Below are 27,863 nucleotides of genomic sequence, written 5' to 3'. Positions count from 1 at the left end.
CACTTCCTGATTTCCATCGAATCGAACGTTAACAAACGTGACGCAGCAAAAAAAAAAGCTCACGCACAGAGCAGTTTTTAGCCATGTTATCCAATGGAAGGTGGATAACATGGCTAAGAGCATTTGCTGGATAATGCATGAATATCGCTGACTTTTCAGCGATATTCATGCATTGTGGCCGATGTGCGGCGATAATTTTTGTCTCTAAACAATTAAAACGAAGCACAAAATGGCGAATTCCCGTTTCGCCACCAGTTTGCGGTCCAGTTCGCGGCCCGTGAAGCGCTTCTACCGCGAAAAATCATTTTTTTTTTATTTTCCCCACGGGACCCTTTAATAAACCCAACAACATTTCTAGGGGGTCAAGAGGGGTATACCTTGCCCCCTTTCAATAAATTCCCCCTTCGTTTTTCACCTCTTCTTCTCTCTCGATCCTACCGAGAGATAAGATGGCGGCCGCTCCGGACTGTTTAGAATGTTGACAGACACCGGAGAGCCAATCAGCTTTCTGTTATCCAATGGAAGGTGGATAACATGGCTAAGAGCATTTGCTGGATAATGCATGAATATCGCTGACTTTTCAGCGATATTCATGCATTGTGGCCAATGTGCGGCGATAATTTTTGTCTCTAAACAATTAAAACGAAGCACAAAATGGCGAATTCCCGTTTCGCTACCAGTTTGCGGCCCAGTTCGCGGCCCGTGAAGCGCTTCTACCGTGAAAAATCATTTTTTTTTTATTTTCCCCACGGGACCCTTTAATAACCCCAACAACATTCCTAGGGGGTCAAGAGGGTTATACCTTGCCCCCTTTCATTAAATTCCCCCTTCGTTTTTCACCTCTTCTTCTCTCTCGATCCTACCGAGAGATAAGATGGCGGCCGCTCCGGACTGTTTAGAATGTTGACAGACACCGGGGAGCCAATCAGCTTTCTGCGCGCAAAGTTCCGTTTCGCGAAAAGTAAGCGGACCGGATCGCTGCCCGGAGCGCTGTTACAGATATATATCTTGTTTTGAATGTTAATTTCTCAAAAACTACTGGAGCACATATATTGAGACCTAGCAAAGGCACATCGGGCTAACAGTCCCTACAATTTTGCCAAATTTCGTGAAAATCCATTCAGCCGTTCGGGCTAAAAGTGAGTCCAACCGCCCTATGGAAATTAACATGGGAAAAACGCGTTTTGGGACCCCCCTTTTTTCTCGGCCCCCCCTTGACGACCCCCCCCAAATTTCCAGGAGCTGCTCAGAAACAAAATGTGCCATTTTCCTGAAAATTTCAGCCGATTCCGTCCACAAACGCCAAAGTTATTAGACATAGAATTTTCAAAAATGCCATAGGGAAAAAATCCTAACTATATATACCTACTGGCGACCGCCAGTAGGTAATATATATATATATATATATATATATATATATATATATATATATATATATATCCAATCTTGCCAAACTCATCCGATACGAAGAAGGCGCTGACACCATGAATCTCAATCCAAACTCGATTTATTTACTCACTGTCTGCTTAGACGCGTTTCGGCGTTGCCGCCTTGTTCACTACAAAAATATATATATATACACACACTCCTTGGTCCTGAAAATACAGCCCCAGACGCTGAATCCTTCCTCAGGTACGGAACACTCAGACACCAGAAATAGTTATTTAACGTGGTTTATTCTTTCGTGTCCACCAGCATGACGCGTTTCGGCTGCGTTTCCGCAGCCTTGATCACATGACAGTGAATGACCAATGATGGTGTTCATATACTGTGCAAAACGAGGTTAATACAGAGCACCTGATGCATAGACATAGAGGACATGCTACGAATGTACAGCCAATGTTTCTAAAAAACTAAAAACATAGTGCAAAAATATACAATAAATAACATGGCTAAAAAAAGAGAGAGATTCTGAGCCCATACTCGATGCTAAAAACAATATTAACTTCTTAGATCTGTAATGGCTTCATAACTATACCATGGCTCGCTGTTCGGATCTCAATAATTTCTTTATACAGCGCTGCCCATGATACCATGTTATCAATATCATCATGATTCCTAAATTGCTGGCTATCGTCCTCCTCAGTCTAACTAAAGTGCACCTGTGCCTGAGACAACCATAGATAAAGTGCAAGTGCAAATATCAAAAGTGTGCGCATTGTGCCTGCGAAATTCCAACAAATCTGAGTATAAAAGATATAAAAAAAACAATTATATCAAATAACTCAGTAAGTAAAAATCGCGTAAAAATCATGTATATACAGTATCTAACACTTCTTCATGGATGACATGTTTCTTGCAATTCCATAGATTTAGTGTCATAATATTAAATACAAAATTCATTCCTTCCTACTCGAGAAAATCTCTATAATGTTACATGACTCTACCTTCAAAACTTGAGATTAGAGAGGGAACAGAAGTGCTTGAAAGACAAAAATGGCGAGAACCGGTTTGAAATTTGTAATTCCTGCAATCCTATCTTCAAGGAGGGTTGACCGCAGTGGCAGTTTAAACCTTCTGATGTAAGGTGCAGGTTACAATACTCTGTGATATTGAACATCCCAATTTTTAGATGTGCTGCCAGGGAGGTAGCGAGAAACACCAGTGCCTAACTATACTGAGTAGGAATCCAGAGGCAACATCTATAGAAAACTGTACAGATCTTCCCCCGTGTTTAACCCATTCGGGATCCTAGTATCTAATAGCAAAATGTATTTGCTCTCGAGTTGCCTCAATTGTTTCTCCCGATCACCCCCCCTCATGTTCTTTGGCACAGCGTCAATGATAAAATATTTCAAATCATTCAAGTTCTTCGCATGGACTAATTCAAAGTGGCGGGCAACTGGGTAGCTAGCATCTGAGTTGACAATTGCCCTCAGATGCTGAAGAATACGATTGAAAGCCTGCAGTTTTGTGCTCCCTATCTATTTAAGTGCACACGTGCACTCTAGTACATATACCGCAAATTCAGTGCGGCATGTGTACAACCCTTTGATAGGTCTTGGAATGGGGTCAAATGCAGAGCAATATTCTGTGGTGTTTATCCCAAACTTGCAGGCCCTGCACGAGATACACTTGTGGAAGCCTGTCTTGTTGGATAACCAGTTCCTCTTACTCACTACCTCCGGACTAGATCTCACCAAGGAATCTCTCATAGAGGGAGCTCTCCTGAAGATAATGGATGGCTCAGCAGGTAACATGGGGGCTACACTGATATCTGTTTGTAACAATGGCCAATGTTTTCTTAATATTCCCCTTATTTTGCGTTCCTCAGTGTTAAATGTAGTGATGAGACTCATCCTCTCTCCTTCCTTGTGCTGATCTGGGTCACTCTGAGTCGGTCCATTCTCATCTCTGACTGCCAGGCACTCCTCTCTGCTTTTACTATTCGCTTTCTACCTGGCAAGTACAAGTTCCCTTACTGAGTACTCGCGTGCCACAAATCTTTTGAGTGCCTCATTTTGACAGGCTATCAAGTCGGGTTCTGAACTACAGATCCTGATAAACTCCCCATAAGGGATGCTTTTAATCAGGTGGCCTGGATGGGCACTGTTAGCATGTAAAATGGAGTTGCCTGCAGTGCTTTTTCTATGTAACCTAGTTTCAAGTATATTGCTGTGGACATAGATTTCTACATCTAGGAACTGTATGCAGGTTGTGCTAATTTGGGAGGTGAATCGAAGGTTTAAATTGTTCACATTGATTGTTTCCACAGACTCCCTTGCCGATTCTTCTGACCCTTTCCACACCATGCAGATGTCGTCTATGAATCTCCAAAAATGGATGATGTTGTCAGCGAACCTAACACTGTGCGTGCCCCTGAGGACATGCTCCTCCCACCACCCAACATGTAAGCATGCATAGGTGGGGGAGAAGCATGCCCCCATAGCCACACCTCTTTGCTGCTGATACACTTCCTTGTTGTATAAAAAGTCATTGTTCATTAAACAAAGCTGAATCATCCTAATCAGCATGTCATTGTGTTTCTTAAATGCAATACTGCGTTGGTTTAAATAATACTTGACAGCATTCAGACCATCTGCATGTTCAATGCTAGTGTACAATGTACTGATGTCGAGGGCCACAAGTATATATTCTGGTTGCCACTCCACTTCCTTAATTTGGGTAGGAAGTGCCCCGTGTCCTTGATGTAGGATGGAAGCTAAACAAAAAAGTCCCGGAGAAAATAATCTACATATTTGGAGACTGCTTCTAGTACACTGCCCTGGGCCGCGAAGATGGGTCGCCCAGGTACTGGAGATATGAGTTTGTGAATTTTAGGAATGAGATAAAAAGTTGGAATTAAAGGGAAATCATTCTTCAAAAAGGCATGTTCTTGTTTACTGAGGCGTCCTCTCTTTTCCATTGGTTGAGCTCCTTATGCACAGTCTCTTTCAGAGTACGAATGTCACTCAAGTTTCCTTTCCTGTAACAGGATGAATCATCCAGGTGCTTTTTTGCTTCTTCCATATATTGGATCCGCGGCCGAATAACAATATTACCTCCTTTGTCTGCTTTGTTTATTACGAGGTTGGAGTTGTTCCTGAGTTTTTTCATTAAATTGAAGTATTGTTTTTCCATGTACTTGACTCGCTTTGCTCTCCTGGAGAGATTTATCTGTAAAATTCCTTCAGATCTTCAATTACCATATCATTAAAAGTGTCTATCGCATCTTTAGGCATGAGGGGGGTGAAGGTGGAGGGTGCCTTGAAATGAGTTGTGCAAGGTTGATTGATGTTAACCCCCATTCTTTGACACCGAGCTGGTGTTGAGTCTTCCCCCAGATCTTCCTCCAGAGCCAGTTCATGCGCCGTTTGTAAGGCTCTAATATCAGATACCTGAAATTTAGTTGAGGGTTGAGACACATTAGTGATATCTCTTGCTTGATTATGTGCATTTGCCAATTTGAAATGTTTCTTTAATTTCAATTTCCAAATAAATTTAAAAACATCAATCCGGGTTTGTACATAATTGTAGGTGTTTTTCGGACAAAAGACAAGACCCAGGGACAATAATTGACTTTCAGCTTTAGAGAGGACGGCATCAGAGAGGTTCACAACTGTGGTATCTTCTGTAGGATTAGTTGCTTCATCCGGTGCAATGACCCTAACGGAGTCATCCTCACCCGTGATTCCAAGCATTGTGCCTACCAATTCTTTCCCCAGCCTCTCTTTGCGAAACCTCTCCCCCGGCATTTCCTCCTTTCATTGCCTCGTTTGTTTTTGCTTTTACGGTTGTTTTCCGCTGTTGCTGTGTCTTTGGTCGCAAAGTTTTGAATCTGTCTTCTATCAGAAAACCCAATTCCTCGGATGGTGCATAATGAGTAGGTACTTGTGCCTGGAAAGATGCCCCTGTTAGCCCATCATCAGAACTGACACTCCTAGTGGTGGAGCTGAGTTCTGCCCCTGATATTTCTGCTTCAATTCCATCGTTGGCAACTTGTGCAGCCGTTTTTGGAATGAGAGCTTGTCTTTTCATCATGTCATATTTCCGTGCAAAAGTAAATATTCTGCCCGTTTCATACTCCTGCTTGTCGCGGGCGAACTTATATTGCTTGCGGATACTGATTGTCTCCTGATGTTTAGCTAGCCTGGCATCCAGTTCCTCTCTGTATTTCTATATGTAGGCTTTATCATCATGTTTTTCAACCTCACTGTTTAGTTGTTCTATTTCTTTTAAAATGTCATTCCTGTCGATTTCTGCATACTTAATAAGTATGCATATCATGTTCATAGAAGCCTCCAAATTGTTTGTTGCCCATTCTTTTAGCATGAGGGGGTTGGGGTTCTCAAAAGATGGAGCTATGAGCACCCTCAACCCCCTTGGAACTCTACCCACTTCTTTGTACTTCTCAAGTGAGCGTTTCTCCCACCATTTGGTTGTTTCAGTCCGTAAACGTTTTTCAAGTTTCTTTAGTTTGCCCTTTAAATCGATGTTGGAGCTGTTTTCCTCCACTGTTTCTTTGTTGGTTCTCAGCGTTGGGAGATTTATGAACATGGCATCCGCCAATGCCTCCCGGTTCTTCAATACCTCCGCTGGTGTAGACATTTCTACTGACAGGGGAAAATTGTAATATCCACTACTCCTGAACGCTAACTAATATATATTTTTTTTAATATAACTGTAATGTGTTGGTATTACAGTGGTACTCTGTAGACTTTTTTTATAAAGAATAAAATATACAAAAAATTGAAAATACAGTGTATATTAAATTTTTGTACATTATTTTTTTTCTAAATTATAAGTAATAGTCCTTTATACTTTTTTGCAAATTTATAGACACCTATAAATACTTTTCCCTACCTGTTACTTCTTTAAGAAAGTGTTAGGAACAATCTAAGACCTAATACTTACCTATATCTAAGGCCTTCACCCAGACCTCACCCAAAGGGCTCTAAAAACAACATGGCTGCCTTTATCTTTGGTAAAGGCAGTCATTAGGCAACTCCATAATACCTTGTCATCGGCATGTACAATGGTAATTTTGCAAAATTTTGCAAAACTACTGCAACAACAGAAATCTCCAAGTTAAAACATTTTATAACTTAAAAAACTACTTGCCCTACCTACGTGTACTGCCATAAAGAATTATATGCACACCATACTTAATAATCCTCCCTACATTAATATGAATCTGACTGGACGTTTGCGGAACAAAGTCTATGGAAAATGCAATAGTGCAAAAATACGCTTTGGGAGCCCCCCCTTTTTTTCTTTGCACCCCCTTGACAAATCTCTGCCAAGTTTTGCATCATCTGTCAATGTAGAAAAAGGAATAGCTCTTCATGGTTTTGCACAGATTTGTCAAATGGGCGCAAATGAACGGTCAAAAAGGAAATCCGGTCTCTGGGAATTCTAACTATACCTATAGAGTGGCTAGCATCGCTCTGTAACAAAGACCTTTCATTCCTTTTTAGGTCGAGGACCGTCGCACTGCGTAGCAGTGGGCAGAGCCGAAGATTTTATGTTTCTTAGAGGGGGTTGGAACCCGCCCCTCTTCTCCATTGGCTGGCTTCCTAAATGGAGGCCAGCCATTGGAGGAGAGGGGCGTCACTCGGTTCAAGCCCCGTCTTTTTTCGGATTCGGGGGTGTTTTTTTTAAGCTTCTTTCTATTTACTTTCTCTCCTCTTCCCATTGGCTGGAATTTTACCTTCCAGCCAATGGGAAGAAGAGAGAAAGAAAACACGCCCGAATGCAAAAATGACGCTAGTTTCTCCGAGGCATTCCTGCCTTGCCTTGGAGAAACATGGTGGTCTCTGAGTGTCTGTGCCTCGGTGCCCGGCTTGTTCGGGTACTGCGAACATCTGTTGGGTATGAATGGTCCCCTACTATGTGCCGCCATGTTGGCATATGGAGAATCGCACTACCCGTATCTGCTTCCACGGACAGTTGCCGGCTAGGTCCCTCCCGTGGGGGCACAATGAGACGGCACCACGAACGGCAACTGCCATTACAATGTGAACTAATATTTCATGTGCAGAGCCACTGCCGTCTATGGCCATTGAGAGAAACGCCCATATCTATAACAACGCTTTCTGGTTTTAAGTGGCATTCGGGGAGCTCTTGAAACATGATAAACTACAAAGCATGTGTTTCTAAAGGGGAAAGTAGCAAAAGGCACGTGGCTGTAATCCTGGATAGATGTTGTCTAAGCTAGTTTTGTAACGTTGGCGCTTTTGGAAAATCTGCACTTACACGTATGCATACACACACAACAATCTGCTCTACACATACACAACACATACAGAGCAGGGAGGGATATTTATAATCGCGGGTAATTATAGGTGGTATTTTCACAGTGCGGACTCATTACAGAAATTGTGAAGTACACAATGTCCTTCCGGGTGAATCCCCTTTAGTAAAAGGAGCACAAAAGTGAAAGTGATAGACGCCCGCAGCTGTCTAGAAAACCAACGAGCCGACAATGCATGTAGAATATAGGCCCACACGTCAGACGAGCACAGAGAAGCGCTTCTGAAATCAAAGTGCGTTGGGTTATTTGAGCGGCCTTGGGGTACGTGAAGAAGCGAAAGCCCGTCCACCCTCGAAGTACGGAGCCGCTGACCTCTGTATATAGGCCACCAGCGGCCCGGATGGGGTCACAGCAGCGGAGCTATCCGATACAAATACAGGGCCTGCGCCCCTCACCCCCCCCCTCCCCAGGACGTGCCCAGAGCCAGGGCATTTACACAACTTTTGGGAAAGGTCAGTGTGCTTATTTGAATAGGAGAGCAGACGTGTCTACCTCAAATACACATACAGCCAACACTCCTAACGGACATTATGCGGTCTACTGGTGCATACGTGTTCGGGGCAGCCATTTCACTGTCCACCGTGCAGGACCTGGATTCGTTCATACTCCACCCCCAGGAGTGTTGCCTGCTGGGGACTTTATTCTCTAATAAATGCCAGTATGTCTCTGTACTCCACACTGCCAGCAGTACTACAACAGAACTGGCCGACAACAGCCACCGCCTCGAGGATTATATTCGAGCCCAGTGCATGTCCTCTGAGCAGTTGTGTGAATTCTCCCCATCCCACACACTATATACCTGCACATATAGCCCCCGTGCCCTCCTTGTACCCCAAGCAGGTGCGAACAGTGCCCCGGTAACTGGGCAGGTTGTGCTGAAGGCCCAGTTGGGAGAGACGGTGCAAATAACACTTGTGGTACAGTCTCGGGCGAGGGCCCGTGCCTCCACTGAGGTAGCAGTGATGGTGCAGTCTAGGACGGAGTCCTGTCTCTCCACTGAGGTAGCAGTGATGGTACAGTCTGGGCCTGTCCCTCCACTGAGGTAGTAGTGGTGGCACAGTCTAGGGCGGGGGCCTGTCCCTCCACTGAGGTAGTAGTGGTGGCACAGTCTAGGGCAGGGGCCTGTCCCTCCACTGAGGCAGCAGTGATGGTACAGTCTGGGGCCTGTCCCTCCACTGAGGTAGTAGTGGTGGCACAGTCTAGGGCGGGGGCATGTCCCTCCACTGAGGTAGCAGTGATGGTACAGTCTGAGGCCTGTCCCTCCACTGAGGTAGTATTGGTGACACAGTTTAGGGTGAGGGCGCGCGCGTCCCTGAGGTAGCAGTGATGGTACAGTCTCGGCGGAGGGCCCGTGCCTCCACTGAGGTAGCAGTGATGGTACAGTCTCTGTCAGGGGGCGCCCGGGCCGTCCCTGAGGTAGCAGTAATGGTACCGTCTAGGGCGGGGCCTGTCCCTCTACTGAGGTAGCAGTGATGGTACAGTGTCTCTGGCAGGGGGCGCCCGGGCTGTCCCTGAGGTAGCAGTGATGGTACAGTTTCTGGCAGGGGGCGCCCGGGCTGTCCCTGAGGTAGCAGTGATGGTACCGTCTCTTGCAGGGGGCGCCCGGGCCGTCCCTCCACTCGAGTACCACTGTTGAATTCTAGTTTGTGAACTGAACATCATCTGCGCCATCTTGTCCATTCCTCAGACTCACGTACACATATGCACGACAGCCATTTTAGGCACCATGGTCTCCCTGTTCACGAACGACAGCCATTTTAGGCACCATGGTCCCCCAGTTCACGATCGATCGCCAGCACGCTCCCCTGACGCTGCAAGCATCCCCCGCGCACTCTAGCTGCCCCCGCTCTCACATGCACGAGTCATAAAACCTCTCCTTCTGCGTGACTCTGCCCCTGGGAATCACACCCCGCGCCTGACCAACACCTCCCTTCCTTTCATGAATACCCCTCTTTTGATAAACCCTTCCTCTACGTCCGATTGTCCACGCAGACCCTTCCTTTCATGAATACCTCTCCTTTGATGACCCCTTCCTCTGAGCCCGATTGTCTGCACGGATCCCCGGTCATCACCTAGCCTGAGGATACAGTTTATTGCCCCTTACTGTATGGAATCGCCCCTCTTCAAAGGAGCTACGATTGATCATGGCCCCCCCCACCCCCTGAGATCCGATCAGGCGCACACATTCTAAGAATCGGCGGAACGTCCAGCTGTGTAATAGCCATCTCCTATTGTATATGGGGTGGGGACCTCTACTGTAGATATTTGTGGGAATGGGTCTGAAGCGGGGATTCCGGGGATGTCTTTCCATACTTCAAAGTGTCTTTATTGCAATAAAGAATGATCACATGTCATAAACCAGTGTATAAGAGGCCAGGCCTCAGAGAGGCTGTTAGAGCACCTCGAAACGATACCTTGTTGTCCGATCTGATGTGTTCTGCTCTGTCGGAATAAAACTTTGTTTCTTGCCTTCCAGTCTCCAGCGCCTGCCTCTTTGTTTGATAACCCTTGCATGGTATTAGAGGCGTTTAACGCCGGGCAAATACTTGAGAGATATCGACCCAACCGCCTGACCATTTTTCATTTTCCTCAATTGGTGTCGCAAGCGTGGGGCCCATCAGCGACACGTGGATCCAGTGGGAGAGGTCCCGACGACAGAGTGAACGACTGCAACGATCGGAAGTGCACCTGCCCGATAGACCCTCGTCTGGCAGCCGGTCATCCGAACTTCACTGGTTCCGAGCCGACCTCTCTCGAGTGATCTACGGTCCTGACTGGGAACCATCATGAGTGCCACAGTAACAACAGAGAGTAGAGGACGATCGGGCGCTGGAAGCGGAAGACGAGAAACTGTCCATGCGGTCCGGGTAAGGTCGTGAAACACAACGAATTGCGAATTGATTGATTGTTTAATTGATTGAAATACTAGTATTTACTTTGTCGCTCTTTGAGACATTCGCTGTCTGCAAACGGGGAGGAATCGGAATATTCTGTCTCCCTTTGCAGATAGTGAAGGGTAGGTAACGCGGACTTTTGTCCCCCGTTGTGCATACCGGAGCTGCTGTTGCTGCCCCTGGAGGGGCTCTAGGGGGATTAACTTGCCCATTACTCTTGAGGGGGACGTCTTCTGGCCATCAGCTCGCCGCACGGGACTCGGGAGACCAGGAGTCCGTGCGTGCCTGCAGCTGCTAGGAGCCCCGCCCACCCGCACACCGGGGGATTTAAAACTCCTTGCCGGACCCGCTGGCGCGGGTCCCGCTACGCTTCTTGTGCATACCGGTGCTGCTGTTGCTGCCCCTGGAGGGGCTCTAGGGGGATTAACTTGCCCATTACTCTTGAGGGGGACGTCTTCTGGCCATCAGCTCGCCGCACGGGACTCGGGAGACCAGGAGTCTGTGCGTGCCTGCAGCTGCTAGGAGCCCCGCACACCGGGGGATTTAAAACTCCTTGCCGGACCCGCTGGCGCGGGTCCCGCTACGCTTCTTGTGCATACCGGAGCTGCTGTTGCTGCCCCTGGAGGGGCTCTAGAGGGATTAACTTGCCCATTACTCTTGAGGGGGACGTCTTCTGGCCATCAGCTCGCCGCACTGGACTCGGGAGACCAGGAGTCCGTGCGTGCCTGCAGCTGCTAGGAGCCCCGCCCACCCACACACCGGAAGATATAGATCCTTCATACTCCCGCAGCGCGGGACCGCGCGCGGATCAGCGCCTGGCTAAGCCCGGGCAAAGGGCGGGCCCTCTGTGGCCCTCAGAGGACCTGAGGAGGACGGGACGGGCCACCCCACTTGGCCCCATCAAAGGATGAGGTATAGAGACATTCTACCCTTTTCTTTTGTGTTGTGATTTGCCTATTGACGTTTTGGGACTCTTTTTGTAAACCAACTACTATGTCTGTCTGGGAAGAACTTAATGCCTTGTGTGGCACAAATTATGCCCCGATATTCTTACCTCCTCTACAATGGACAGAGATACGGATCTCATAAACTGCACTCCCCAGGCCCTTGAAATAATCCTGCCTCAATCTGAAACACTGTTTTGGGAACCAATCAGCAAAAGGAACAAGCATTTGCAATGCAATAGGTCTCGCATTTGAGAGAGTTTAAGTTATTGGCTTTGTAAATGACAATGCCTTTTATTTATGTTTTAAAAACCAATACATAAATAAAAGGCACTGTCATTTAAAATGCCAATAGCTCAAACTCTCACAACTGCGAGACCTATTGCATTGCAAATGCTTGTTTAGCAGGGAGGTGTGTCTGAAGGGAGTTGATTGTGCAGGGATGTTTGCCAAACTATAGGTTTGATTACACGTGGAGTTTGTGTTCAAGTGTTCACGTGGAAATCTATTGGCAAGAACTTGAGCCTGTATAGAGTTATATGAGCAGTGAACTGTGTCTTCATGGGGATGCAGCCGCATGGAGCTGTGCCCACAAACAATTGTGTCTGCAGGACACTGAATGCGCAGAGCAAGCACTTTGTTTAGTCGCCAAAGAACACTTCGTATAATCACAGATAGCTGTGTTGTGTCATCGAATAATAGTTTCCAAAGATATATGCACCAACTTGCCTAAAAAGTAGAGGCCCACAACGCTTAAATTCTGCACACAAAAAATGCCTCTCCATTAGGGCTTAGATTGTACAAGGGTTAATAAATGTAAAGAGCTGCGCCAGCATCTGAACTGTCTATCATAAGTCATACTTGTCTGAGATCACATATTTTTCTTAACTCTAAGTACAGTGATTTAATATGCATGATAAATAATGGGCACAAAAGAGGAAGGCTGCATGTTTGATTGAGACAGGTCAAAAAACACGAGAGCCCACTCAGTTGTGGCCAGCTGCTAAAAGAGAAAGTGCATTCAAAACAACCCTGTATGCACCCCACACGTGCAGGAGCTTTCTTCATACCTACCCGGTTACGTTCTGCTCACAAGGTGGTACTTCGGGGACCCGGAGCCTCTGCTCCTCCGCAGTCGGTTCTGGGGTCAGAGATATCTGCAGGCTGTTCGCCACATCCAGGACAGACTCAACAGTGTGCGCTTTTTTATTACCCAAGAGTGACAAGTGCGGCTCCATTTCTTCAAGCTGCACGAGAAGGGTTTGCTTGTTCCAGAGGTGACAAAGCCGAGGAATGCAGCAGCACGCCCAGCCTTCGACTACTCATATTTTTAAGAAAACGAACTTTAAGGTTTTCAAAGGTCACTTCCTTCCAAAAAGAAGGCTTAATCACTCTCGTGTGATAGCATTTCTCTGTCCAACCCATTCCTGGTCACGCCTTTTCCTCGGGCACAGGCACAGCACATAAACAATGCCACTTCAGAAAGGAACACTAGTCTAGCAAGCAAAATAAATTGACGGAACTAGTTAAGTGAATTTGGGGGCGACTCGACTCACGAAGGCTGATTGCAGAAATAGTCCTGCACATGCGGTGGAAACGGGAAATACAGTAAGAGAGCAACAAGTCCTGTGGATTCGTGTCAGACTCAGCAGTACCTCCCCGTGGCGCCCAAAAGCGGAGACTGACCTGCCGAAGGCATAATGGCTAGCGCCATTCAACACAACCGACACAGCAGACTTGGGAAACCAGAATGGCAACGCGGCGCCAGAGCCCATATGTGCACTTAACGCAATCATCGTAAAGACAAACACGTGACTTCCCGAAGGCCTCACTTAACATGCGCTGCACTGACTGAAATGTTCCAGAGACCGCGAAAAGCCATGCCGGCAGCCCTATGTTACTAACCAAACATGTGACAAAAGGGTGGGGTCACAGCTGAGACTGCTCTTTTACCCAGTACAGTGCCAGTCAAGTCACTGTGTCACATGAACCGTCTGCTCAAGGGCATGGCAACTGTGGTTGTTCGGCAAAAGAATAAAATAGGGTTATTTTCGCCAATAATAAAAATCATGCTTGAATAATGTAGCACACATTTCTGAAACTAGTTTACATTTTATTACCACATCCTGCAAAACAACAATCTTCAAAACCGATTATGCTGCATAAAAAACACCAGCTTCTGGGTCAAGGCGCCATTTTTAAAAGAGTTGTTCTGTTCTATAAGTAAACGAGAAACAGCCCTCCCTTATGAACATTACAAGTGAACAAATTACAAAAGCAAATGCTACATTACATGAGGCAAAAGTGATCATCGTGAGACAACAAAATACAAGAGGAGCGAACGGTGCATTACAGGAGGAGACGAGAGAACAATCACCGCCGCAGCCCGGAGGAAAACACCGGAAGCAGATGTCCGGCCCGCCGCCTGGTTGTGGGCGGGGCCGGAAAGAGGTGTGTCCACTCCCACTGCCTCGCGGAAGCTTTGCCTCAGCCTGTTGTGACCGGAGATGCCGTGCCAGCCATGGCGGGGGCCCCGTGCAGAAGATGGAGCCCCCGCTGGAGAAGGAGAGACCGGCCCGCCGCCGAGCACCAGCCGACCCGGTGAGTCCCGATGTATGCGGCGCTAAAGCTTTTAAACGAAAGCCAGACCACGTAGCAAGCTCCCAGCAGCTAGATCCAAAAGCGCGTTCACACGGACGAATCTGAAACAGCGAAGCGCGTGGGCGATCGCTGTCTTCACATTCCTCCTGACACGCCAACAACAGTTGTCTTCGCAGACAAAGCAGGCTCCGCCTGCTTTTAGGTCTGCTCGCCCTAAAAATGAGGTTACCCCACCAAATGCCGCCCGTATGTGCTGTAGCCCCTCCTTTTCCTTCGTCAACCCAAGCGTATTAACGCCATCTAAAGCGGGGACCACATCAAATGACTCTGTTTCCCCCCTCCATTCGACCCTATTGGCCCATATTGAGCGACTGTTGAATGCGGCTTTAACACCCCTGCTCTAAAAAATTACGGATCTGGGAAATAGGTTGTCTGATGTTCAAAAAATAGTACAAAGGATTGTACCATCACCTGTAAATACTGTTACTCTTTCTCGTCCTACGCTTTCTACTAACCTTGTAAACCCCAAGTCCATCGAACACAGGAAAGAACGAACAATTGATCCCTCTCTTAGTACACCCATCCTAAGTGGCAGTAAAGTTACTCCTAAGCCCACTCGCCTCCCTCTCAAAGCCTCTAGGCTCCCTCAAGAAAGAAGACACCAAATGAACTTACCCCCTGAAGCCGCCCCCTATGTGACTGTTCTCTCCGGGGTCCCCGAACTTAGTCAGGACAAACATGAAACAAGCCAGGACCTGCTGAATAAAGCCATCTTTTGGCTCAATAACAATAGACCGCTGCCACCTGACCTAGATGGCGGAATCCTGAGCGTCAGGAGGGTGGGATGGCTAGGGATGATGCCCAAGGACATTCCGGGAGACCTGATACTAATTAAATTCAAACATAGGAACATTGTCCCATTTTTAAGATTTTCCCAGCCCAAAATAGGAGATGGCCCTATTTCTATTTGGGACTTGTTTGATTTTTACCCTGGCCCCAGAGCATCGAACTATTACACTTGGTGAAAGGGGTTTCTGTCTACCATGCGTTTTTAATTTGCACTAGATTGGTTTTAGTTTGTTTTTAATATCTCAACATTGTAATGAACTGTTGATTTCTATATACATGTATGTATTTCTTTTTGCTGCTTTTATGGTTTAAACTCAAAAACCGAAATAAAGCTGATTTGATTTGATTTGTAACCCGTTGTGCCTATCTCTTCTCCCCACTGATTGATTCTTTGGTTCTCTGGTTCGTTAGACTCGATACCTGAGATACTCGGTTGCTCCTTGAGACATTCGCTGCCTGCAAACGGGGAGGAATAGGAATATTCTGTCTCCCTTTGCAGATAGTGAAGGGTAGGTAACGCGGACCTTTGTCCCCCGTTGTAATCTGTCGTAACTATTTTTCTCCCCACTGATTGATTGTCCGAACATAGATTGCTTGCAGTATAGTTCTTTTGAGATATTCTCTGCTTGCAAATAACGGAGAATAGAAATATTCTGTCTAGTCTTTGCAAGTAGTGAAGGATAGGTAATGCGGACCTTTGTCCCCCGTTGTAATCTGTCATGCCTATCTTCTCCCCACTGATTGGTAGTTGGTACAGCCCGGACCGCTTATTAGAGATGAACCATCCAGCTCCACTGGAAGGCACCCCTAATAAGGACATGCTCACTAAGCATGGACTAGTCACCGTAGCTTATAGTAAGTTATGGCATAAATATACAAAGAAGGACCCCGAAAGTCAGTGACCACTGATAGGTTCCTTTGATGACCATAAAATAGAAACGTTAGAAGCAGCTCTTCAGAAAAATAATACAACGCCCACCATGCTCGATAGTGTCGGCATGTGGCGCAAAGAAGCAGAGCAACGAAAGAAAAGAGAAGAAGCAAAAATAGGAAAAGAGTTACGAAAGGCAGCCCACCTGGCCGCTAAGAAACTAGAAGAAGAAATAAAAGAAAGAGAGGAAGCTAGACAAAAGCAAGAATATGAGTCAGCAGGCCAATGCCCTGTTCGGACCCCCTCTACGCTCTACCCTGAGCTGCCCTCCAAACAACGGGCGAACGATGAGTTACTGCTAGGTCCTCCGATTATCTACATGCCCCCTCCATATGCCCCCTCCCAACCTCTAGTACAGCACCTGCCAGCTCCGAGTGCAAACGAGAATGACCTTGGCGCTAGTTCCCCGGCTCTCACGGCCTCCACACCGGCCGCATTAGTAACGACATCAGATGAACTCGAGACTAGCAAGCAGCCACCAGCCAGACCGAATAGGTTGAGCAAAGATGAGCGGGATGGAATTGACAAGATAGTAAAGACACTGGTAGAACGGAAGGAGAGCGAAGAATACACGATTGATATGCACAATTCACATGCCGGTAGCTACAGACGGCATTTCATTTTACGATTCAGCTACCACACCCTGAACGCATATGAGGATAGGTATCAGAATCAAGGTCCTGCTAAACTGACAGCTTTATATAGAAAGGTCAATGTTGGAGATGGGACTGAGCACGACGTGACGGACCTCTTCATGCAAACGCTTGAAGTCTTCCGCCACCTCACGGAACAGAAACCAGAAGTTAAGATTACAATCCCTGAAACGACTGGGTCCTCATCAGAAGTAGCCAACACTATGATGCCTATCAGAGAAGCCGCCCCCTACTGGGTTCCCCCACGAGGTCAGCGAACAAACGACGATATCAACCACGCAGATGCGAAGGGGAGGGTTGTGTACAACTGGGTTTATCAACCATGGGATCGGCAGGATATTTTAACTTTTAGGCAAACCCTGCCCGATTTAAGAAAGAACCCGACAGCATTTTATACCGAACTAGGTACAGCCTTGGGTTCAACGATAATGACTCTAGCGGACATTGACTTGTTTTTCGGGTTATGTCTGCCGACTGACGTGTGGAAGCAAATCCGGAAAGCCGACCACACAGATCTGTTCGGACATACCTGGAATCAACTCAGTGACCTAGATAGACGGCGAGAGCCCGGAAAGAAACCTGTAAAAGACATACTGGAACTCCCGGACAAAATAGTTCAGAAGCTAAAGACATTGATCCCAGAGAAGAAGGTAGACTGGTCAATAGTCACGGCTTGCCGTCAGAAACCCCAGGAAGACGTATCAGAATACTTCTACCGATTTGAGACGGTGTTCTCTGACTACAGTGGCCAAGACATGACCACTGCAACCGGACAACACCTATTCGTGCAAAACTACGTAAAGGGCCTATCGCAAGAGGTCTCCCAAAAGTTACAGACGAGCGAGAGTAGTTGGGGGGCCTCCAAACCCGCAGCTATCCTTCAGATGGCTCAGTACTACGAACACCAAAAGAATGAGAATGATAGGGCATCCGAGAGAAAGAAGAAAGATTTGAAAGAAAGGGTGATGATAGCCCAGATACAAGGGGTGGCGGTCGGAAGAGAACCCCACAGGGGGAGCTACCAATCAGCCGCCCCTAGAAATCCACCCCCATAGGATCGCACACCTACTCCCTACTCTGGACGTAGGGACATAGAGGATAATCAGTGCGCATTTTGCAGAGGATTCGGACATTGGAAGTCTCAATGTCCGGTTCTTCTGGAAATAATTAAAAATAAAGAGACGAGGGACATGACAAATGGCCCCAGGACTAGAGGGCAGGGACGAGGGTACACAAACGACACCAACAACGACAGACCAGGTAGATCGAACACGTTTGACCGTCCCCGACAGAACCAGTATCAACTATCTGACTGTGAGAACACCCCTGACTTTGCATAGGACTGCCAGGGGCAAGGGAGGGATCCAGTCGAGCTCTGTGTTGACCAGCAAGGTCCTTACGTCACCGCTAAGGTCCTGGGTACAAAGTCTCCATTTTTGGTAGACACTGGGGCGACACGTAGTGTGTTATCAAAACGACTGATTCCAAGGGCACCCTTGTCTGGCTCACACATTACATCGATAGGTTTTGATGGGACGCCCTCCACTAATCCGCTGTCCGTACCTATCTCCTTCGACCTAGGAAACAACCCAACTGACACAACCTTTCTGCTCTCCTCCAACTCCCCTGACGCCATTATGGGTATTGACTTATTAAAACATATCCGAGCTACCATTAGGTATTCCCCAGATGGAGTCCGAGTCATCCTGTACGACAACCCGAACATGTCCAAATCCTGCCCGCACGACATATGTACTCTATAACTGTTGCTGACCTGTCCTTGCTCGACACCCTGCCTCCGTACCTATGGGCCAAAAACGACTCAGACGTAGGACGAATGATGATTGACCCTGCGCACATAACTGTTCGACAAGACGCAATGCTCCCAAAACTCCCACAGTATCGGATTTCACCCGAGGGCGAGAAGGCACTGGTAGCGATTATTCAGTCCCTGGTAGATGCAGGAGTGGTAGAGGAATTAGTTAGCAATGTCTGCAACAGCCCTATCCTACCCATTGTTAAGAAACAAGGCGAGGGAGATGAGAAAGCGTACCGCTTCATCATCGACCTGCGAGAGGTTAACAAAGTGGTTGTGCCTCAGTACCCCGTAGTCTCAGACATCACCACCATTCTGACCCTCATCCCATCCACTGCCACCACCTTCACTGTTATTGACCTCAAGAATGCATTTTTCTCTATCCCCATCCACCCAGACAGCCGTTATCTCTTCGGGTTCACCCTAAAAGCCCGCTCGTACCGATTTTGTAGAGCACCCTAAGGCTACACTGAAAGTCCCAGCATTTACAGCCAAGCCCTCAAAAGACAGCTGGACGCCGTCCAGCTACCAGATGGAGTGGTGTTGATCCAATGTCGATGATATCCTTTTGGCGGCCGACACCACTCCACTTGCAATCACGGCCACCATCCAACTCTTACACTTTCTTGCAGAAAATGGCCACAAAGTCTCCAAAAGGAAATTGCAGTTCTGCCAGCCTCAAGTGACGTACCTAGGCCATCTCCTGTCCAAAGAAGGGAGGAAACTTACGCCCGACCGAATCCAAACCATCCTAGACACCCCCGTCCCAAAAACACAGAAGCAAGTCCGTTCTTTGGTGGGTCTTACCTCTTTCTGCCGACAATGGTTACCAAATTTCAGTCTCATTGTAAACCTCTACTTTCCCTGTTGGCTAAAGATGTCCCCTTCCCGCTCCCTTGGACCCCCGAATGCCAAGCGTCCTTTAAAGAGTTGCGAGATGCCCTTTGTTCAGCACCTGTCCTAGGAACACCAGATTACTCCAAGCCCTTCTCCCTCTTCACTCACGAAAGGGAGGGATGCGCGTTGTCTGTTCTAACTCAGCCTATCGGCCCTAAGCAACGCCCTTGTGCCTACTTCTCTGCCACTCTTGACCCCGTAGCCAGAGCCTTGCCTGCCTGCCTTCGAGCAGTAGCTGCCGCTGCTGTCTCTATCCGTCAGAGCGAGGGAATCGTACTTTCGAACTCCCTCACTGTGTTAGTACCCCATGCGGTCGACACCCTTTTGAACCAGACCAAGACTCAACACCTGACTAGTGCACGACTGACTGGGTACGAACTGACACTACTTGCACCCCACATCACTCTGAAAAGATGTACGACTTTGAATCCTGCCACACTGTTGCCCTTGCCTGAAAACGACCCCGCTGTGCCCCCTATACACGAATGTGTGACCCGCACGGACGAACAGACTAGGAGTAGAGTTGACCTCCGAGACACTGCTTTCACAGACCCTGACGGAGAGCTATGGGTAGACGGCTCTTGCATCAAACTCCCCGACGGCACCACCTCAGCTGCCTATGCGGTAACGACAGCCCAAACAGTAATTGAGACAGCCCGCATCACACAACGATCCGCACAGGCGGCAGAACTGATTGCCCTCACACGAGCATGTATTATAGCGGCAGGGACCACGGCAAACATTTACACGGACAGCCAGTACGCCTTCAGAGTGGTTCACCATTTTGGGCTCTTGTGGAGAGAAAGAGGATTCCTGACCTCCCACGGCACGCCCATCCTCCACGGAGATCTAGTCTCCGCCCTGATTGAAGCAGTTCTCCTCACCAAACGATTAGCAGTGATCAAATGCCAGGCACACAAGAAGGTGACGGACTTAGTCGGACAGGGAAACGCGCTGGCCGACATCACTGCCCGAACCACAGCTGAGAATAGGACGATGACACGCATGTATGTGACCAGGTCACAAGCAGAAAAATGGACTGACGCTAGGGAAACGATTAGGGACATCCAGTCGGCCAGCACCCCTCACGAACTGACTGAGTGGGCACGGGTGGGTTTAAAGGACGATGAAGGCTGCTGGCGGACAAAAGATGCAAACAAATGGTTGCTGCCTGACTCGTACCTGATTCCCATACTGACTATGGCACACTCCCCCACATACATAGGATCTGCCCCCATGATCGAACTCATCTCCAAGGTCTGGCTGGCACAACAAAATCCCCGACTCAGCCAAACGCCTGGTCCAGCAATGCCTTATCTGCCTACAACACAACCCTGGGAAAGGAACTGTGGTACCCCGGGGAGGGTTTGGGGTCCCCGACCATCCCTTTGAGGTCCTCCAGATGGACTACATCCAACTAGAAAGATGCCAAAGCTTGAAGTATGTATTAGTCAGTGTGTGTGCCTTTAGCAAATGGGTAGAAGCCTATCCAACCTGTGATAACACTGCCATGACTACTGCCAATGTACTACTGAAAGAGTTTTTCCCTCGCTACGGTCTTTGTCGAATTTTATGGAGCGACAACGGCCCCCACTTCATAGCTGAAGTTATCCAACTAATCTTGAAGGGGTTGGGTGTAAAACAGAGGTTTCATGCAGTCTTTCAATCCCAATCTGCTGGCTTAGTTGAGCGACACAACGCCACACTGAAACTGAAACTGTCGAAGATAGTGGCCACCACAGGACTTAAATGGCCAGATGCCCTCCCACTGGCATTGCTATCGATGCGCTCCACTCCCACTAAGCACCATTTGACCCCCTACGAGGTTGTATTCGGGCGACCGATGAACCTCTGGACTGCCCCTAAGCCGACCTCCATTCACGACGTCCCGGACGTCCTACTGTCTGATTACTTGTGCAAATTGACTAAAACGTTGTCTGTCATTCATCAGCAGGTGCAGCAGGCCATCCCCGATGCTTCCAGGGGTCCGGGTCATGACATCCAACCGGGGGACTATGTGCTAATCCGGAATTTCCAACGGGCGAAGAGTCTGGAACCCCGGTGGACGGGCCCCTGGCAAGTACTGATCACCACCCGGACGGCCCTTCGAGTGGAGGGGAAACGGCACTGGCTGCATGCACACCACTGTAAGAAGGTCTCCTCGACCCTGCCCACAACAGAAAACGTCGACACCCAAGAAGAGCTCCTGAACAAAGGCCGGCCATCACTGAACTGTTATCCTGATACCGAGGCACTCGAACTTGCAAAATTCTCTGATCCCACTGTGCCATCCAGGGAAGGGTATTTCCTGCGTCGTAAGGAGGGAGCTTCGGCTAAGTAGACCACGGACTAAGTTAAATCTCAGAACGGTGGCCTAAACACAACCAAGGGTTACCCGGAGAGAAGCTAAACGAAGTCTGTGGTTCTGCCCACTACCGAGCACCTCGAAGATGATGGAAGCGCCAGATAAGAAGATGATGGAAGCAACCGGAAATACCCACTACAGGAACCCAAAGACTGACAGTATGCACAAATCGAAGACAATTGCCCTTTTCATTGTCCTCCTCTTTTGCCTCCTCCTCATGACTTCCTTCTGGATCGTGGAGGAGAGCGCACCCGCTCATCAGATATTGCTGACCACTGCACAGCCAACCACTATGAAAGAGCATCACCTGATCTCCCTTTCGCCTAAGCTCCGAGAAAGGCGTAAGGAGTTCTGGAACAATTCCTTCGTGCAACTGTTGCACCAACACAACCTTGCCGCCAACACCACAAACTGCTGGATCTGCGGGTTGCTCCCGCATTCCACCGGACACTCCATCCCTTTTATCCCTTCACCTTTCTCAGTTCACGGCTCCTGTCTTGCCTGGTTGATCCTCTTGCAAGAGAGCTACAAGGACAACGCCACTTCTGGTCAAACAGTGTCACACTTCTACCATGGGCTCTGGCTGAACAAAACCGGAAGGACATCTGCTCCCTTTTGTCCTTTGACCTCTGGTTCCTCCTTCCATATGAACATCCCTGCCAAGGAACGAGTTGAAATGCAGGTGTTCCATAATCCAGCTAGACCCACCTTCTCCTACCTACGGAAACGAACTGCTGCCACTCTGACTGTGGCTCTGTCGGTTATCAATGTCACGGGCCTTGTGTGCATCGAAGGCCTGGGAACACAGCTTGTGGGTCACAGTTCCTGCCACATCACCAGAACATTGGACTCAATTGATCCCCCCTCCTTTGTTGCTTCTCCGAATATGTACTTTGTTTGTGGCACCAAAGCTTACACTTGGCTTCCGAAAGGTTGGGGGGGGTACTTGCTACATCGCCTTCATTCTCCCTCCAACGTACGTAGCCCCAGCAAACCATCACCGGCAGAAGCGCGCAAGAGACATTGAACAAGCCGACTCCACCGGAGCACAGTTCCTGGATGCAGTGAAGGGACTTGTTCCTCTGTGGGGCCCAATGGCAAACAGCCGCGCCATCCGACACCTGACCCAGGCAGTAGAAACGACCATGAACATCACGGCAGGCATCCTCACTAACAATACGGCCGAGCTTCAGGCAGTCCGCCTGGTGGCTCTTCAGAACCGCCTTGTTCTAGATGTGGTTCTAGCTGACCGTGGAGGAGCATGCCGTATCATCGTATCCAGCTGTTGCACCTACGTGCCAGATAACTCGCCCTCAGTCTACAAAGCAATCGAGCACCTCCACAGACTTTCCTCAGAGGTTCACCAGGAGCAAGAAGGATGGTCGCTTGGGAGCTGGTTTTGGGATACTTTGAAGGACTGGGGATGGAGGTTGTTTACATTTATACTGATACCGGTCGTGGTACTGTGTGGGTGTTGCCTAGGTATTCATTGCTTGCCACCTTTGTGTTCACTCATTGCTAACTGCATGTGCCCTAAGACTTTGGACTTCGGAACTGAGCACATGAGTCCCCTCTATGAGGTAGAAATACGTGACCTTATGGGGATAGATCCGAATTGACAAGTTGGCGAGACATGTAAAAAGGGAGGACTGTTGAATTCTAGTTTGTGAACTGAACATCATCTGCGCCATCTTGTCCATTCCTCAGATTCACGTACACATATGCACGACAGCCATTTTAGGCACCATGGTCTCCCTGTTCACGAACGACAGCCATTTTAGGCACCATGGTCCCCCTGTTCACGATCGATCGCCAGCACGCTCCCCTGACGCTGCAAGCATCCCCCGCGCACTCTAGCTGCCCCCGCTCTCACATGCACGAGTCATAAAACCTCTCCTTCTGCGTGACTCTGCCCCTGGGAATCACACCCCGCGCCTGACCAACACCTCCCTTCCTTTCATGAATACCCCTCTTTTGATAAACCCTTCCTCTACGTCCGATTGTCCACGCAGACCCTTCCTTTCATGAATACCTCTCCTTTGATGACCCCTTCCTCTGAGCCCGATTGTCTGCACGGATCCCCGGTCATCACCTAGCCTGAGGATACAGTTTATTGCCCTTTACTGTATGGAATCGCCCCTCTTCAAAGGAGCTAAGATTGATCATGGCCCCCCCCCCCACTCCCTGAGATCCGATCAGGCGCACACATTCTAAGAATCGGCGGAACGTCCAGCTGTGTAATAGCCATCTCCTATTGTATATGGGGTGGGGACCTCTACTGTAGATATGTGTGGGAATGGGTCTGAAGCGGGGATTCCGGGGATGTCTTTCCATACTTCAAAGTGTCTTTATTGCAATAAAGAATGATCACATGTCATAAACCAGTGTATAAGAGGCCAGGCCTCAGAGAGGCTGTTAGAGCACCTCGAAATGATACCTCGTTGTCCGATCTGATGTGTTCTGCTCCGTCGGAATAAAACTTTGTTTCTTGCCTTCCAGTCTCCAGCGCCTGCCTCTTTGTTTGATAACCCTTGCATGGTATTAGAGGCGTTTAACGCCAGGCAAATACTTGAGAGACATCGACCCAACCGACTGACCATTTTTCATTTTCCTCACCACTGGACATAGAATCGGGGCCCAGGGCCCAGTGTGCTGACTCCATGGCACAAGCGGCTCCCAGGCCTAGGAGACGGAAGAAGCTCTCATTTGTGAATCTCAGGCGTGTCCAGGCTGCTGGGGGAGCTGAGCTTGTGGGTGGGCGTGGTGGACACTTCTAGTGACCCGGGAGCCCCCTCCACCCACAGCTGGCAGTCTGATGGCATCCAAGGGGCACTGGACCGGAGAATGTGCTTCTAACTGCCCGGGGTCAGACCGGCCGCAGTAAACCCAGCATATTGCGCTGGTGACTGTCTCATGCGCTCTTGTGCGGGTTCTTGACTGCACTAGATAATCCTTTATAGACGATCTGTACATCCACTTTAAACTACGCACCATCAGCACCAGTTACATGTAAATTACATAGATCCAGGTGGGGTTTGTAGGTGTGTAAAAGTGGTGGCACGAACAAAAAGGCACACTTGCATTTGCACGGAAGTGCATGCGCAACCCTTCGGCTAGAGAAGCCCTGCCTCGGACTGCTGTGTGCAGAAATGCACCTCTTTTGTGACTCGGCCCCAGGCGCATGCCAGGAAGGTTGTGTTTTGATGCCATAGACTTGACGTATGAGCTTTGCGTTTCTAGGGTGAATTCAGTCAAAGAAAGATGCCTTCATAAATAGGGCCCTACCTTTCTGGCTAGCGTCTCGATGCAATACCTCATCAACCGTCGGACTTAATACAGCACCTCAGCCATTTATAAGCGCTGTAAATATGAGAAGCCATTTTACACAGTTAACAATACTAATTTTATTTGATGGGAAGCTGGGTAGGCCTTGTGTGAATTGAAGTAAGGAAGCTCACTGAAGGCTCTGCCCACCGTCTGCACACCTTGCAAGGGTCGCACCACATGCCCCCCCCACGGGCCCCTTCACTGAGCACATCCCACTAGCAGCCCGTGGCCCATACAATGGCTTCTAACAAGTTTTACCCATTTCTTTTCATTTTTGAACCGGATTAAGTTGCTTGCGCGGTTACGTTCTGCGCTTTATTTGGCCTCTTGTCACTTTCGTGGAACATAGGAGTGAAACACGGTAAATGACACCCCGCCCCCTTCCTACCCCAACACGAACTATCCGGGATTGTTGTACTTGAGCCGCTATTAGTCCTAGGAGGGGCTGGGTGCTTACATCTTCACCACCTACTTTTCAGTGGCAGTTTGTCTGTTTGTCTGGTCTTTGATTAAAATCCCAAGTTTGCCTTTCTGAGCGTTCAATCCATTCTAGAACATTGCTGTTCGAAGAATAGTGCACGCTCGTGTAAATGGAGTACATGGTTCAATAAACCGACCCGGACTGCTCAGCATTATAAAGGGGTACGACACTGCTTAAAATGTGTATTTTTTTTTCTGTTAAGATTTCGTGTGGCAAGACGTAGAATCTCATAAAAACGAATATTTTTCTGAGTGTAGAATTAATGACTAGAGCCGAGTCTGGCCGCTGGCGTCGGCTATAAGAGTTCGCCCCCACCCCATGGCAAGCTCAGCCTTCAACCCTTAAGAGGTTGTTAAATCCAGTACCTTTAAAATGTAGCTAATAGTAACAAATGTTATTTAGCGATTAGAAAAGGCAACACTCGGTTTTTAGCTCTGTGTGTGTGTGTGGGGCTCTGTGTGTGTGTGGGGCTCTGTGTGTGTGTGGGGCTGTGTGTGTGTAAGTGGGGCTGTGTGTGTGTGTGGGGCTGTGTGTGTGTGTGTGAGGCTGTGTGTGTGTGGCTCTGTGTGTGGCTGCGTGTGTGGCTCTGTGTGTGTGTCTGTGGCTCTGTGTGGGTGGTTCTGTATGTGTGTGTGGGTGGCTTTGTGTGTGTGGCTCTGTGTGGGTGTAAATGCAATAGGTCATATATTTGCGAGCTATTAAGCCACAGCTTTCCAAACTCTTCATGTTTGGGACACACTTTTTGGAGATGCATCATTTTGGGACACAGTAAGGCAGTGTAGCAAGCGAGTGTAGCGTAGCGAGCCCGAACCACCTAGGGGGAGTTCGGGGGGTTCTCACTTACTCTGTCTGTCTCCCTCTCTCTCTCTCCCTCTCTCTCTCCAAATGTCTCCCTCTCTCTGTCTCCCTCCCTCTCTCTCTCTCCCTCTCCCTCTCTCTCTCTCCCTCTGTCTGTCTACCTTCCTCTGCCTCTCTGTCTGTCTCGCTCCATCTGTCTCTCTCCCTCTGTCGCCTTCCTCCCTCTGTCTTACTCCCTCTGTCTGTCGCCCTCTGTCTCCCACTCTCTGTCTCCCACTCTCCATCTCCCGCTCTCTGTCTTCCTTTGTTTCTGTCCCTCTGTCTCCCTCCCTCTGTCTCCGTTCTTCTGTCTCCCTCCCTCTGTCTGTCTCCCTCCCTCTCTCCCTCCCTCCCTCTGTATCCCTCCCTCTCTGTCTCCCTCTCTCTGTCTCCCTCTCTCTGTCTCCCTCTCTCTGTCTCCCTCTCTCTGTATCCCTCTCTCTCTGTATCCCTCTCTCTCTGTCTCCCTCCCTCTGTCAGTCTCCCTCTCCTTCCCTCTGTCTCCCCTGACTGTCTCCCTCTGCCTCCCTCTGTCTCCTTCTCGCTCTGTCTCCCTCCCTCTGTCACCCTCTCGCTCTGTCTCCCTCCCTCTGTCACCCTCTGTATCCCTCTCTCTCTCCCTGTCTCCCTCTCCGTCTCCCTCTCTGCCTCTCTGTCTCTCTGTCTGTCTCAGTCTCTGCCCGTCCCTGTCTCTGTCTGTCCCTGTCTCCCTCCCTCTGTCTCCCTCTCTGTCACTGTCTGTCTCTGCCTCTATCTGTCTGCCCCTGTCTCTGCCTCTATTTGTCTCTGTCTGTCCCTGTCTGGCTGTCTCCCTCCTTCTCTCTGTCTCCCTCCCTTTCTCGCTGTCTCGCTCCCTCTCTCTATCTCTCTCCCTCTCTCTCCCTACCCCCCTCTGTCTCTGTGTCACTCCCTCTGTCTGTCTCTCTCTCTCTCTCTCTGTCTACCTCTCTCTGTCTCCCTCCCCCCTCTCTCTCTCTCTCTGTCTAACTCTCTCTGTCTCCCTCCCTCTCTCTCCCTCTTGTCTGTCTCCCTCCATCTGTCTCCCTCTGTGCTGGGACATAACACTGTCTTTACACTAAACGGACAGATTCATTTTCATTCGAACAAGAGGGTTGAATGAGCTCTCGTTGCTCTTCCTAGCAGGGCTATTGTAGTTTACTTTAGACAATATTGCTAATTGATTATCAGGCCTGCTCTGCATTTAAGGGGGCATTACCTGCACAGCATAGCAGTGCTGCTGCACCTTCAGTGGGACAGTTTTCTCTATTCTCAGCAAAATCCTATGTGTTAATGAGATAGTTTTGGTTTGTGAAAGCAGCGCTGACATACCTTTAGTGAGGCATTGCCAGCACTCCTTGGATGTGCTGCAATAACATGAATGGGGAAAGTTTCTTATTAGGAGGGTTGACAACCCAACCACCCATCTCTCCCTCTGCACTTACCTTCACTTGTTTTGATTTTGGACTACACTTTCTCGTCACCTCCAACTTACACCAACACAGTGTTATGTTAGTG

General features: G+C 48.6%; 1 protein-coding gene across 3 annotated transcripts in view; it reads right to left on the bottom strand.

Annotated features, from left to right (window-relative positions):
- Nucleotides 1-27,863, bottom strand: part of LOC147710034 (H-2 class I histocompatibility antigen, Q7 alpha chain-like) — a 343,677-nt gene that overhangs the window by 140,088 nt on the left and 175,726 nt on the right. The window contains exon 5 of one of the 3 annotated variants that reach the window (XR_015295837.1): nucleotides 26,145-26,229. The exons of the other annotated variants lie outside the window; for them this stretch is intronic. The gene's annotated coding sequence lies outside the window, so the exon portion shown is untranslated. Of the gene's footprint in view, nucleotides 1-26,144; nucleotides 26,230-27,863 lie in introns of those variants that run through there. 3 annotated transcript variants of the gene reach the window in all.

The sequence above is a fragment of the Lissotriton vulgaris genome, chromosome 5, assembly GCF_964263255.1.
Source record: "Lissotriton vulgaris chromosome 5, aLisVul1.2, whole genome shotgun sequence".
In the NCBI taxonomy this organism is placed as follows: Eukaryota; Metazoa; Chordata; class Amphibia; order Caudata; family Salamandridae; genus Lissotriton; species Lissotriton vulgaris.
The sequence above is the reverse complement of the archived record's forward strand: the minus strand, read 5'-3'. Positions and strand labels throughout refer to the sequence as shown.